We start from the raw sequence: 15,194 nt of genomic DNA, 5'->3' as shown, positions 1-15,194 counted from the left end.
GAGTCAAGGCTTGAGTCAAACGCGTCGAGTGAGTCCGTTCAGCCGGTGGCCGAAACCTTGGAAATCAGAAACGACGACACCAATGTGAACTCGGAAAACACGAGCATGACTCTTCTTGAACCCGACGGCAGAAAAAAACCCGAAGAAACGAGCGAACGGCTCAACGACGAAAATGGACACGTAGTGAAGCGCCACATCTCACAGACCAACAAAGTTTCAGAATGGCGGAATTTAGAAGCACCAGAAGCGGTCGAAAATCCTCAAGAGAAGCATTCAAACCAGCCCGAAACATCATCACGGAAAGTTCGAGAAAGGAAAGCACCAGTGTATTTGGATGATTTTGTTAAAGCAGTTGACACTGAACAGCATTCCGCAAACTCCTAAAACAAATAATAAAGGGTGATACGGTCAAAATTTGGTCAAGGGAAAACGTGTGTAAATCGGTGAAATCGTTTATTTAAAAAATCAAATTAAATTTCTTTTTCAAGTTCAATTAGTATAAAATTCAGAAAAAAATATTCAGTTAGGCTTCCGCTTTTCCAAATCCGAATTGCCGGGCCTTACGCTTGACCCCTGCCATCAGATTTTGTACAGCCACCTTGTCCACCTTCTTCGCCGCAGAAAGCCAGTTTGCCTTGAACTGCTGCTCGCCCTTAGCAGCTTTTTGGTCTTCTTTGGGTTCCGCTTGACAATAGCCCAGTATTTCTCAATTGGGCGGAGCTCTGGCGTGTTGGGAGGGTTCTTGTCCTTGGGAACCACCTGCACGTTGTTGGCGGCGTACCACTCCATGGCCTTTTTACAGTAATGGCAAGATTCCAAATCCGGCCAAAACAGTACGGAACAACCGTGTTTCTTCAGGAAAGGCAGCAGACGTTTATTCAAACACTCTTTCACGTAAATTTCTTGGTTGACAGTCCCGGAAGCTATGAAAATGCTGCTTTTCAAGCCACAGGTACAGATGGCTTGCCAAACCAGATATTTCTTTGCGAACTTTGACAGTTTCATGTGCTTGAAAACATCTGCTACCTTTCCCCTTCCTTTTGCCGTATAAAACTCCTGTCCCGGAAGCTGCTTGTAGTCGGCTTTGACGTAGTTTTCGTCGTCCATTACCACGCAGTCAAACTTCGTCAGCATCGTCGTGTACAGCCTCCGGGATCGCGCTTTGGCCGTCGTATTTTGTTTATCATCGCGATTTGGAGTCACTACCTTCTTGTAAGTCGATAGTCCGGCTCGTTTTTTGGCTCGATGCACGGTTGTAGACGATACACCCAGCTTATTTGCGACATCTCGGAGAGAGAGGTTAGGGTTTCGCTTGAAACTACCGGCAACTCTCTTTGTCGTCTCAGCGGCTTCCGGTTTTCGATTTCCCCCCGATCCAGACTTCCTGGCTGTCGACAAACGTTCCCGAAACACTTTAATTACATTTGTAACGGTTGATTTGGCAACTTTTAGCGATTTTGCCAACTTTGCGTGCGAGTAGCTCGGATTTTCGCGATGCGCGAGCAAAATTTTGATACGCTGCTCTTCTTGCTTGGACGGCATTTTGACAACTGAAGAGTGAATTCCAAAATCAAAATAGGAGCAACATTCAACACACACACACCTTCAAAATGAGGGGTGTTCAGGTTTTTTAAATGCAAAATTGAAAGAAATACGTCAAGTTGATATTGACCAAATTTTGACCGTATCACCCTTTAAGTGTTATTAAACATGATAAAATTTGATCTAAACTATATATCAACAGATTTATGTAAGCCACAGGTTTCTCTTTATATATATTTACATACGTAAAACTAAAAATGATTTGCTGCACTGAAGAATAAGCGGAGTCTCTATTTTTCCCACCGAATGGTAAATAACAGCTGACGAGAGAGAAACAACACTAGATCTAGTCAAGAGGTCAATGAACTTTCACGCAGAATCCTCCCAGGAACAGTTCTCGATAACTTTTTCAAAGGGACGTATCAGCTTTTGTAAACAATGCATTTGATCGTCGATTTGGCGTAACTGGTAGCTCACTCACGCATGCTAACACTACCATCAGATAGGGAAAATCCGGAGTGATTTGAGATTTGGGCGTAATTGTATTTGTAAACAAACAGGTCAATCGCCGATTTCTCGTGAATAAAAGCTCAATCTTATAAACAAACTATACCAAATGATAGAGAAATCATACCTCTACCTCATAGTGTTATTAGTTTTAAAAATTGAGCTTTTATTCGCGATAAATCGGCGATTGACGTGTTTGTTTACAAATACAATTACGCCCAAATCTCAAATCACTCCGGAAATTATTCCCTACCTGCTAGTACTTGTTCCTGTTCGTCAATTTCCATGCTTTTCACGTTTTTTTTAACTTCCTTTCCTCGGTGTATTGTTTAGTATTTTGGTTTTTATTCTCGTCTTCTCCATCTTCGTTGGGTGTTGACAGTTTGTTGAAATTCCCGTCTCGCTTCCAGTGCTAATACACTGTGGTTAATAGACTGCCCAGTGGGAAAAAATAGGATGTCGGCTTATAGGTCAAGATGGATAAAGTTTAGTAAGGTGATCCTGTTATGATATACAGTGGAAGTTCGCTAATTGGGGGTTTTCTGGTTGGGGCGCTTTTTAATTGGGGGTTCGCTTATTGGGGCGCGACCCAACTAAAAAGCAGTCATCCGTCAAAATCTGATGTCAAAATCATGCTGACGTTTTGATGTCATATTTTTTGGGGGGTCTTTCAATGATTGATAAAAAATAACGAAAAACAAAATATTTTTTGTAAAAAATCAATTTAATTCATAAAACAAGCAAATTAAAACAAAACAGATACAGATTGCATCTCTTCCACTCTGCTTCCAGCAATTCAGTTCGCAGGGTTTTCAGTTTCAAAGTCTGAGCGGGATTGTTCTGTACGAATTGGATCACGTTATCAAGCGACTTCATCGCGGTTGGAAAATCGATGTCTTCGGGTTCTTCGTTTTCAGTAGCAAGGGCTAGCCAGATAAACACCAAGATCTTGAAAGCATTGGAACAGTTGTTCTGCTTTGGCCTTGATCACATCCAATGTGACAATAATATTAGCCTGAGTGGTGCGAAGTGAAATTTTCTTCATGTTGGTAGTGTTGAAATAAGCGTTTCATCACCGTCGGTTGGTAGAGAGAAGTGTCAAACGGCTTTTTGTGCAGAGCCGATTCGTGACTTTGTGATTGTTTGTTAACATTGTTCATAGCTGGAGTTTTTACGGAGTGGAATAAAATTCAGAATGAAGTGTTTTGCTCACTTTTGCAATTATAAAGATGGACACGACGAAAAGCGAAGCCTATTCAGTGGAAGTGCTGTCGAAATTCCCTGGGACCTCCAATGGCAACGATTTGACTTCCCTCCAAATCGTGTGAAACTCGAACATGAAAACTCTATAGAACCCCCGTAGAACCTCGCTGGCAGCAACTAAAATATCCACTGAAACCTCTTCTGTCGCGGGAAAAATCTGTTGAAATTTCCTGGAACTTTTGTACTATCATCCGAGGGGGGCGACTCTATCTACGATGCAAAAAAGATTGTGTTTTGCTGTGGCTAGCTGCGCGCACGCTGAGTAGATAGAAAGAAGATTGATGACGATTCTGAAGATTTCCTGCAAAAAATTGATGAGCGATGCAAGTAGATGCGACAAATGAAAGAAGATTGTTCGAAGATTGATTCGCTAGTGTGAGATTTGTTGACTATCTAAACGCTATCATCACAAATCTCCTTAGAACGTTCTCCGAAGTCACAGTCGTTCCTGAGCGAAAAAAAATCGGAGGGGTTTTTGACGTAGGACTACGTCTTTGATTTCTATATGGGGGTACACTTTGTGAAAACCTAAAATGGAACATGTAACAAATTAAGAAAGATTTTGAACGTTAATAACTCAGCTGCCCCTGGTCCAATTTCAATAATTTTATCACCAATCGATCAGAAATATGACTACGCATTGATAACAATGTTTTTGAATGTTGATTTTCAACAAGAAACTATTGAAAAACTGGTAAATGTCCAGCATTGTCTAAAAGCGTCGAATTAACGAACAAACTCACCAATTACCTACATGCATATGCTGCTTCCCCAGCACAGTCGTCAGAGTGTAGTAAGCAGACGAAACAAGTCGAAGTGGCATTCGCCTCCGATCCTCGGGCGCGTGCGAATAGGGAGGATGGAATTGCGTAATATTTTGCACACTCATCGCCATATTCAGAACCAAACGCAAATTCTTCGAGATAACCACCATCCGTCGTCTGGCTCGCCGTGGCGGTGTCTGACGTATCTCCGGTCTGATTTACGAGGTGTGCTGAAGGTGTTCCTGAAAAATGAGATCCGTGATGCTGTCACCTACACTAAATACGCTAAGCGTAAGCGGCCATGGATGTCATCTACGTTTTGAAGTGACAGAGACGCACTCTGTTTGGTTTCGGAGGTTAAATCATCACCAACTTTGGCAACAAAACGGCTCTTTTCAGGGCCACCAAGCTTATTACAGTAAAGAGTAGGAATAGAATTCATCTGCCTGTTTGTCCATATTCAGAACCAACGATCACACAAAATGCTCATGTAATCAAACTGGAAGCAGGGGTACAAATTATTTTGATCAACCTTGATCAACTTTGAATTGCCACGGCCGGATATTGTCGATAGAAGAAGCAACAATCTAGCATCTAATTCGACGAAGACGGCAGGAAACATTTGTGAAGCCGAGTTATTCAGGAAAGAGAGTGTCGATGAAGAGAATCGATCAATGTAGATAGGACCTATTGAAAAGTGACGCGAGATTTGTTTTCCGTACTGAGCTCTAATGTTACCGACGCCAGGGAGGCAGCTCCCAGAGATGTTATGCCTTAGAACATGCCGGTGGCGCCGACTGAGATTGGACCCAGGCCTGCTGGGGTGAGAGGTAATCACGCTAATCACCGGCGCCGATATCTATCACGGCGAATGAGAGCGACCCAAATTTGGGTTTAGTTATCTCAGAAATAAGAAATAAATTGCAGGAACTCAGCGATGAGTAAATATGCCTAATGTTTTCCCAAGTTTTTCCAGGATTTTCCAGGGAAAAATTCCCGAATTTGAGAAAAGTGAAGATTGGATTCACTCAGTCTATTGGTACTACTCCGAGACTGAATCAAATTTTCGTCAATTTCCTCATTTTCTGGCAGATTTTTTAGGTTTTCCACAGGAAACCATGAGACAAATTTACTCATCGCTGAGTTCCTACACTTTTGGCGATTATGAGTGAACTAAACTCAAATTTGGGTCGTTCTTATTCGCCGTGTACGCAAAAAGAAAAGAGCCAGTGTCGCTACTTGATGGCAAACTACTCATTATGGGAGGAGTCTTTGTAGCTTTTATACCACTTGGTTTCACATCATTCTGCTTTAACCTAAAAAGATATAAAGCAGCGCTGCTGTCTGGTATCAGCTCATTTTCGTTTCGGACAGCGTGGTCAGATATAGCAGTAGTAGGAAGTAGGAACCCAACAAGCAACAATTGACTGGTCGTGGCAAAGGAGGTGCCAATCGTTATCGCAAATTCTTCGAGATAACCGCCATCGGTCGTCTGGCTCGCCGTGGTGGTGTCAAACGTATCTCCAGTCTGATCTACGAAGTGTGCTGAAGGTGTTCCTAGAAAATGAGGTCCGTGATGCTGTCACCTACACTAAACTTGCCAAGCGTAAGTAGCCATGGATGTCCTCTTCAATGAAACGGCCCTTTTCAGGGCCATTTAGCTTACATCAGTAAAGAGTTGGAATAGAATTTATCTGTGCTTGTTTGTCCATATTCAGAAACACAAGCCCCCAACGACCACACAAACTTGGAAGCAGGGGTGCAAGTGATTTTGATTGATTCTCGTAATCAACTTTCTCTTTGAAAAAGATTACTACAAATTTGGTACGCCAACAATTAAAAAACGGAAAGATTTGAGATAATAGATAATTGATCAATTAAAAGAACTTAATGATCTTCACATTTATTTCGTCCACTAGCGGTCCTACGTCAAGCTTCCGTTCGTGCCCCTAGGCAAAGACCCTTCTACTTTTTTCAGCGCAGGAGTCTACTTTGGTCCAAAATACGCAATAATACTGTTATTTTTAATTGCTTGAGTCGTTTCGAATCACGTTTTTAAAAAGATCAAAAACATTACTGAAAAATATTTATTTTTTATTTTGGACGATAACAATACTTTTATCTATTTCAACGAACCACAATGATAAAAAAGTGGTTCGATTTGACAGCTCAAAAGTGGTTCGATTTTGAGGTCCGTCTTCGCACCACTCAGATATTAGCCTCACGTTGTTGCAAAACCCATAGGTAAAGCGCTTCCTCCAGTAAGGGAAAATTCTGCTCCTTCATCGTTTTTCGATTTTCCACGCCATGTTCTCTGAATTTTTCTAGTTTCATCCGAATTGACTCCTTATTTTTCAAAAATCGACCGACCGAGGATGCTCCGACACCAAACCTTTTGCCTAATATTTCGTGGGAACCGTTTCCTGCTTCAAATTCGTCGATTATTCTCACCTTCTGAGCCAAGGTAAGCGTAGTGTGCTTCCGTTTCACGACTTGCTTATTATCCACTCCGGAACTGGAAGCTGATACTCCTTCCATTGTGAAAGCTGAACAAATTTCAGGAGGATAATTGCTACAACATTACAAACAACGTATGAATGCACAAATATTTACCAGCGCCGGAAATAACTCAACAAAATATTCAATCGATTCACTCAATTTACACTCACGCAAGACAAAAACTAAGTACATAGCTGCTCACAGCATCAGTTAAGCAGACGAAAGACTGAAAACCAAAACAAACGAGTCAAGCGCCCCCCGGTCAACTTTGAAACTTGTCGACACCCCCCAATTAGCGAATGCCATTCGATAATTGGGGTGCAGTCGTGCCCCAATTAGCGAACGGCTACTGTAGTTGGATAAAGTTATAAATAACATTTTTTTTTAATTTCAAGAAGAGGGAAAAAGTGTGGTGTACAATAAAAGTACATAGTGTGCTGAACATTCCGTGCTCTGAAACACATAGCTAAAGTCAGCTCATGTCGAGACAAGTCGACATAACGCAGACACGAAGGTCGGGACTTGACGGACTGGACAACCGTTGCACAGTGGCTTATTTCGAGCAAAAAAACAGACGCAATTCAGAAACGGGTTTTCAGCTTACGGAAGATAGTGAATCTTATGTAAAAAATTCCGGGGAATCTCATGGTGCCAACCCTTTTCCGGAAAAATGGCAGGAAACGTCCGATTTCTCCCTTTTTTCCCTATAAATGAGAAATATTTGAAAATATCGATCTATAACAATCTGCAACTTCGATAAAGACATTCAAAAACCATTGTACCTTACGTAAAAAAGTCTGAGGAATCGAATGCCAGTATCCTCTTTGATGTCAAAAATCTTAAAGTGGCCCAATTCACCCGTTTTCCCCTATAAGTTGAAATTTTTGGAAATATTGATCTATAACAATCCGCAACTTCAATAAAGATATTCAAAAACCATGCTGTCTCACGTAAAAAAGTCCAAGGAATCGAATAGCGTTATCCCCTTTCATGTCAAAGATCGAAAAGTGGCCTAATTCACCCGTTTTCCCCTAAAAATTGAAATTTTTCAAAATATCGATCAATAACAATCCGCAACTTCGATGAAGGCAATCAAAAACCATGCTACCTTACGTAAAAAAGTCCAAAGTATCGAATGCTGGTAACCCCTTCAACGTCAAAGATCGAGAAGTGGCACAAATTGCCCGTTTTCCCCTATAAGTTGATTTTTTTTTAAATTTCGATCAATAACAATCCAAAACTTCTATAAAGACATTCAAAAACCAAGCTGCTTTACGTAAAAAAGTCCAAGGAATCGAATGCCGTTATCCCCTTTCATGTTAAAGATCGAAAAGTGGCCTAATTCACCCGTTTTTCCCTAAATATTGAAATTTTTCAAAATATCGATCAATAACAATCCAAAACTTCGATAAAGGCAGTCAAAACCCATGCTACCTTACGTAAAAGTCGTTTCTGAATTGCGTCTGTTTTTTTGCTCGAAATAAGCCACTGTGCGTTGGCTGACACCTCACCGTTAATCATCCACGCTGCAAGAGGTAAGACGTGCTCCTACAGGAACCAACGCTGGGCGATTCCAAAATCGACCTTGCGGAAACTCACAGATCTTACATCCCGAAGCTTTCTAGGTAGTGCTGCAAAACTCCTAATTCTATGTTTAACATGATTACCAGGTAGTTCCGATTAGAATTCCAAGTAAAACCCGAATAGGATTCGAAGAAAATTTTAATGATAATTCATAGTAATTTCAAAAGTTTATATTTTTTGTAAGAATTCTGAATAGGTCGTCAAGGAAATTTAAAGAAGAATTTCAAAGAAATTCTGAGGATACGTTAAAGAAGTTTAATGGAGAAAAATAATCTGGAGCATAATTCCATGGGAATTTTCGGAGAATACTTCGGGAGTATGCTTAAGGTATTTCGCTGTGAGATCCTTATTCTCGTAACCACTTAAAATTTTTATTTGCCCTAATATCAGCTTCCACGTCACGAGCTACAATGAAACTGTTACTCCACGTTTGCTGCGCTGCAGCATACATGCAGTAGCAATTTCAGATGAAATGGGGCTGTAATTTCCGAGATTTGTGTGAATGAAAATTCGAGGTGGAAGTGCATTTATACCCGAGCAAAGGCCAGCATCAAAATGACAACAAATTGAAATCAAGTTTTGATATCAATATCAAACTGAAATCATAATTTGATTTCAGTTTACACATTGACAAATTTGATACCAAATTTTGTTTTCATTTTGCTGTACATTTGCTCTTTAAAAATATGTTGTTACGGGTTTGTTTTCATTGCCTTAGCATAACATCAAATTGAATACTTGTTTTGTTATCAACAGGAAAATGGATAGCAAATTTGGTTTTCAGTTTGCTCTCACTGATAGCAGAAATAGTTTTCAATGTGATGTCACAGGAAGATATGTTTGCTCTCAATTTTGATATTTTAACCGTTAAAACGACCAAAACGACAACAACCTGAGTAATCATTATCAGCGAAATCACAACATCAAATTTAGATTTCAATTTGATCTCAGACTTTGCTCGGGTAGCCTACGTGACGGCCATTTGCGGACTCTACAAGGAATCACCTTAAAGGAGGATTACAATTAAATCTGAAAATAATTCCAGGCGATCTGCAATTGAACTTGGAAAAGAATTCCTCGATAGTTCTGACATGAATGCCTAATAATTTAAATGAGAAATCGAAGCAATTTGTTACTAGAGTGGCAAGCGAATTCTTAGGAATCTTTCAAAGGGAGTAGAACTCCAAGCTAAGAAATTCTGAGAATAATTCCTAAGGATTTCTTACTGAGAAGCATTGCAAGGTAATTCCGAAGAAAATTCCATGGGAATTGTATTCTGAGAATTTCAAGCATATTCCGGTGATATATTTTGTTCCAAAAGAATTCTGAGGAGCATTTCAAAGAATGTATGGGAGCCTGAGCTGATCTAAAAAGGAATTCCGAGAAAAAAAAAACAATCGAAATTTCTGAACAATTCAAAGTGAATGCAGAGGAGAACTCCAAGTGAATTTTCCGTAGCAATATCCGGTGAATTCCTAGGTCATACTGCATGAATTATAAATAGTTTGAAGAGCAATGCAGGACCCAAGCAACACACATGTTCTGTAACAGTTTATATAACCTTTATATGACCTGTTTTGGTTGTATAGCAGTTTACTCAACATAATTCTATGAATTTGTGTTTCTTGGGGATGAAATCAAAGAGAGTGCTGCAAATTATTTTTATGAGTATTATCGAAGACAACATATCAAGAAGACTGGCAACTCTTCCATTTTCTCATACGACCGCTATGAGATCGACACAATTGCGTCATCTGCCGCTCAAAGGTAAATGCTTCGAAGGAATTTGATAGCAAAGATTACGACCTCAGAAGAAAGATTTGTGTATTTGCTCATTTTTCTATGCAGTACTTCGACCTTCGCTCGAGCGCAGCGCTACTGTATCTGTCGCTTGGCTTCTGGAAGAGTTGCCAGTCTTCTTGATTTGGAGTCTTCGGTATTATGGAGTAAATTATAAGGGAAACCCAGAAAGAGGTCTAAGTTGAACTATGAGGATACTGAAAATACTGAAGAAATCCTGTAAAGAGTGCCAAGACATCAGGATGATTCCAAAATAGCTTTTTTTTCGAGATCCTTAGCATGAGCATGAGCATGATTGACCACCCGAGGATGTAACTCTGTTATTGCCAGATCAGCTGTAATTACACAGAGAACCAATAGACGTTGCTTGGGACTAGTAATCAAAGCTCTTGAGAAGGATATTATATGGATTTCTGATCAACACGTCTCAAAGGGGAGATGTTTCTCAGAGTCTTAAACTATGTTAATCATCGATCGAGTTTCCACATGCTGCAATTACGGCCTCCACACGCTTCCAGAATGCCCGAAAGGTTCTAATAATGTAGTCTGGATCCATTTCTCTCCAGATACGGGTCAATGTTTGTCTGAAGCTTGCTGTACTCGGGTGGCGTTTAGAACAGGCTTTGGCCTTCATGACGCGCCATATTGAGTAATCCAGCGGATTAAGATCGGGGCTGGATGGCGGCCACATATCCTTCGCCCAGAACGGAAGATGTTCCTGCAACCACTTCTGAGTGCGGTTCGAGGTGTGGCACGGAGCCCCATCTTGTTGAAATACAACATTTGGCTTCGGACCGTACTGTTCTTTGATCCACGGAAGAACATACTTACTTAAAATTCCGATGTAGACCTCCGTGTTGACCTTGTCGCCTTCTGGAATGAACATCGGAAGCCACCAATCCAAACACCATAACGCTAGCAGGATGCTTGGTCAGATACACGTTCTTGTGCTCGTCGGCCACGTCTTTTACCGGAAGAGAACTAATATACCGGTCGGTTCTGGAATCTGCTCTCGTCGGTGAACAGGATTACCGGATTTTTTTCGCTTAAAGAAGTTCAAGTGGCATCGTTCGACTCGTAGCTCCCGGATGCGGGTGGTAATCATGTAAGTTTTTTTTCCGTGCCCTCGACTTCGCCCCGCAATCTTCCTTTACGATCTTCCGTGCCGTAAAGTCACTGATCCCGTATTCCTTTGCCATTTTCCTTATTGAACGCACTGGATTCAGCCGACTCTTCCTTTTGATATCAGCGATAACCGTTGGAACCCGAGCTGACCTTGGACGACCTGTGGCCACCTTCGCGGATAGTTGTCCTTTCTTTCCTCGGTCTAAAACCCTTTTGACGGTCCACCGGGACACTCCCGCGGCGATTTAAATATCTTTTTGCGACATTTGCGCGTGAGACAAATCACGAATACGCTGCCACTTCGCCATGGTGCAACTGTCAAACTATGTAAATCATTTTCATTTATACACAGCCTACTACGGTATGAGCTATAGGTTACGTGAATGCAAAGAAAACCAAGGCATTGTATGCACAGGTAAAACGGAAACCTTATTTGTACGATGGTGCAAACATTATCACGTAAGTCCGTCGTGCCATAAATTGTCAACCGCCATTTCGACGTCTACCAAGGCCATGGCTGTGGACTTGGATACAGCCTTGTTACTTCGGATGTTGTTCATCACCCGTACTAGCTGGTGCGTTGTGGAATGCCTCTTCCTGTCCTCTGAAACTGGCGTCTACGGCGAATCATCATTGGTGTGGGGGGTGTGGGAATCAATGGTAGTAAACTAATCCCTCACAGGAACTTGACGAACACATGTGTCTTCAGCCATGGATATGGCCTGATGAAGGACTTCCAGAGCCCGGTCGATGTCATCTACGGTGTCAAGCGGCGGATTTTTGTCGATGTTTCTGTCCACCACACGTCCGAACTGGACCCAGTTTACGTGGTGGAAGTCCTTTCGTTGGCGACTTTGATGCCGACTTCGATGCCGACTTCAGCCACCACCGGTTGGTGGTCTGAGCTAAGGTTGTTGTGTGCCACCGGTTTGGATATACCGATGTTATAAGAAAGTCCAGCGTGGAAGGGTTTCCCGCCGGAGAGATGAAAGTTGGTTCATTTGGAAACTCCACTGTGTACAGTCCATGCTGCGAGTGATCAAACAGCAAACGACCGTTCGGGTTCGGCTGGTAGTTCCGCCAAGCTTCGTGAATCGGGAGCTAGTGCAAGTGATGTTGGTTGGCGATTCCACCTCCACGCTGAGAGCTTCGATGATAGAGGTGCTGTGAACAGATTGTTGGCTTATGTTGTTGGTTGACTCCGGAATCCAGGGGGATGGAGAGCTTTGTCCAGCAGAAGCGTTATGGGGTTCTTCAGAGGGGCGAATCGGGTCCACGATTTGCAGGACTCTGTTTTCTTCTTCCTTCGTTGTGGTTTATTGTTTGCAGATGCCTGTTTTCGGATCCGCTTGAATTCTTCGCGTTTGATGCACAGCCTGTTGTTTTCTTGATGCGCTCCTCCACAGTTGACGTATTTGACCACCAATTGATTCTCATTGAAAGGACCCGCTATTTATACCCTTCCAAGAGTGAGAGCACCCTCCAACGGCTCGCCATTTTCTTTTGTCAAAATTGGATTCCTTAGCAACGAAATTAAACAATGAATCCGATAATGACCCGAATCCTAGTCTTAACCAGTTCAAACTAGAGAACAACGAATAGAAGATTAGGAATCACATAGATGAAGACTAACTAACTAATTTTTTCCTTGTTTCAAGATCATCCGCGGTAGACAAAGTCGAGTCTTGCCACTATCAACAAGGCATAAAAAGTAACAAGGAATAAGCTGGAACGGGACTTGACAATCGGGTAGCGATTTCGAGCCAATTTGCTGTCAAATCCTAGCCAGTTGCTGATTGGTCGATTTGACAGTAGCAATCGTGGAATAAAAAGGACAGAGGGATCACATCAATCTGACTGGCAGTGATGCCGGAATCAATGTTGACGTCAATGGCGTTGTTAATTGTTTATATTTACGAAAGGAAAGTTGAAAAATAGGCTCCATGGCGTGCTTTAAGAGCTGGATATTCTTGTTTGTTTACGGTTGTTTTTATTGTGTTAAGCAAAAATGATGTACAATGTGCTAAACTGCGGTAGAAACTCCGAATCAAATTAAAATTAAAATAGAAAATCATTCTGCAATCCTGGCATCATTGGTCAACTCCGTCAAACACCATGCACTAATTTTAGACGGGCATTCATCAAAAACATTAAGAAGAGTGAGAAGCTGGATTGGTAAGGGTCTGGTAAGGTCTGGCGGGTTCGCCCCCGCTTACCAGTGCCCAAAATCTAAGGCACTACTGCCCGTCTGCGAGCGCGTGGAACGTCGGTCATTCAGACCCCACTCCGTCGGAGAGAAACGAAAAGGTTCGCCGAGCCACAAAAAGTGACACCCAATGGAGACCAGGATCATGGGTGCCGGTTGGACTATCTGACCATCATCTCAACAAAGGTAACCAAAAGCCTTTTTTTCTTCTTGAGAGAACGTCTTGGTGTCCTGTATTGTTCCACCTATGACCTATTATTCTTGTGTTGATTGGTTGTATGTGTGATGTCCTCCCGAAGCAAGTGAATGTATACGACCCTGACAAAGAAACCCATTATGCTGAGCTAGCCGTTTATCACATATCCGAGTGTGACTATTTCTGACAGACTAGAAGTTAGATTTTGACAACTGTGGCTGAGTTCTGTTTGAAAACCGATCGATCGGTAACACCGGGATTTTCGAACATTGAAAATAACTTACGAAATATCACGAGTTAAATTTGACTTGGCAATTGGGACACAGCCTTAAAGCTAAAGTTTTGCTCGTGTTTAGTATTCATCCAAACGGGCATTATCCGATATTAAAACTAGGCAAAACCAGCACCGGAAACGTCAAGCAAGGAATGGGTAGGAATATATTGACGTAATACTCGCTTTAATGAAAGCCGAGGACACCTCTGCACTTCCACGAGAAATCACTGGGATTATGATATTATGTCTTTTACTTACCCCAAGGGGATTGTCACTCCGCAAAGTGTGCCAAAAACAGATTTGGGCACACCTTGGCACACTCATTGGCACTTTTTGGCACTCATGTTTAAACAAATCATGTTATTTAAACTGTCTGGCAACACTGTACTATCTCCGCGCCGCATGTGTCAAAATTAGATTCAATCATTGTTGTTGACACAATCCAATTTTTTGAAAACCGCAACAACCGTGAATTTTTGCCATGTCGCACCATGGATTGCTCAAAAGGCAGTCAGCCCAGCGCACATCCTTAGGCCTGTCCGAAGCAGCACATTGTTCCGCGAAAAACTCTGCGTTCAAGCATTCGGAGAACTGCGCATACCACAATTAGGGAACTCACTACTGTACTGAGAATGGTCAACATTGCATGCATAACAACACCCCACTCTCAATCAATTCCACATTCCATACATCACCGATTGTGATATGAAGAAAATGTTCCTCTAATCCTTCTAATCCTCGGTAAAAATTTCATGCTTTCCGAATGCATGGTACCCTACTGCTCCGTAATGACAATCGCAACCTAGAGCGAAAACCCGACCACATATCCTATCGTTTGGGCTAAATCTTGTATTTATCTAGAGAGCAGCTGACTGTACTTATGTCTGGAAGGTCAATGCTCAAGCTAAAACTTTTTAGCAGCCAGAAATACCATCCGTCTGGAACTGTTCGTCGTGATACTACCGCAGCTGCTGCTGCTGATACACCGGCCATTTCATCATGCAGCATAGACAGTTCCCGAGCAAAGCTGAAGATCAAATTGAAATCAAAGTTTGCTGTTATGATGTAACTTATTTTGAATACTCCAGTTGATCTCATTTTGGTTGACTTAACGGTTAACACAGCAAAAATGAGAGCAAAATTTTACAGTGTTGAAGCAAACGGAAAACTAATCCTGCTTTCAATGAAATCAATTTGATTACTGATTTTGCATTCATAATGTTTAACTGAATACGGGCCTAGAGTAAATGGTTACCATTCATGTTTCTCAAGCTGAAAGACTTAGGCTCCAATCTCACCGCGGGCAAGTCACGAATGACCTAAAATGTGTTAAACAAATCAGATAAACGATAATCATTAGTTCAACGACAGATGAATTTCAATTAAATTTTAAACAAGACGTAAACAGCAGAACTTCAAGTTAAGTTGCTTTCA

Source organism: Ochlerotatus camptorhynchus, unplaced genomic scaffold, assembly GCF_037179485.1.
Source record: "Ochlerotatus camptorhynchus isolate MF236.1 unplaced genomic scaffold, CSIRO-AGI_Acam_v1.1 ptg000099l, whole genome shotgun sequence".
In the NCBI taxonomy this organism is placed as follows: domain Eukaryota; kingdom Metazoa; phylum Arthropoda; class Insecta; order Diptera; family Culicidae; genus Ochlerotatus; species Ochlerotatus camptorhynchus.
This window is presented reverse-complemented; position numbering follows the sequence as displayed.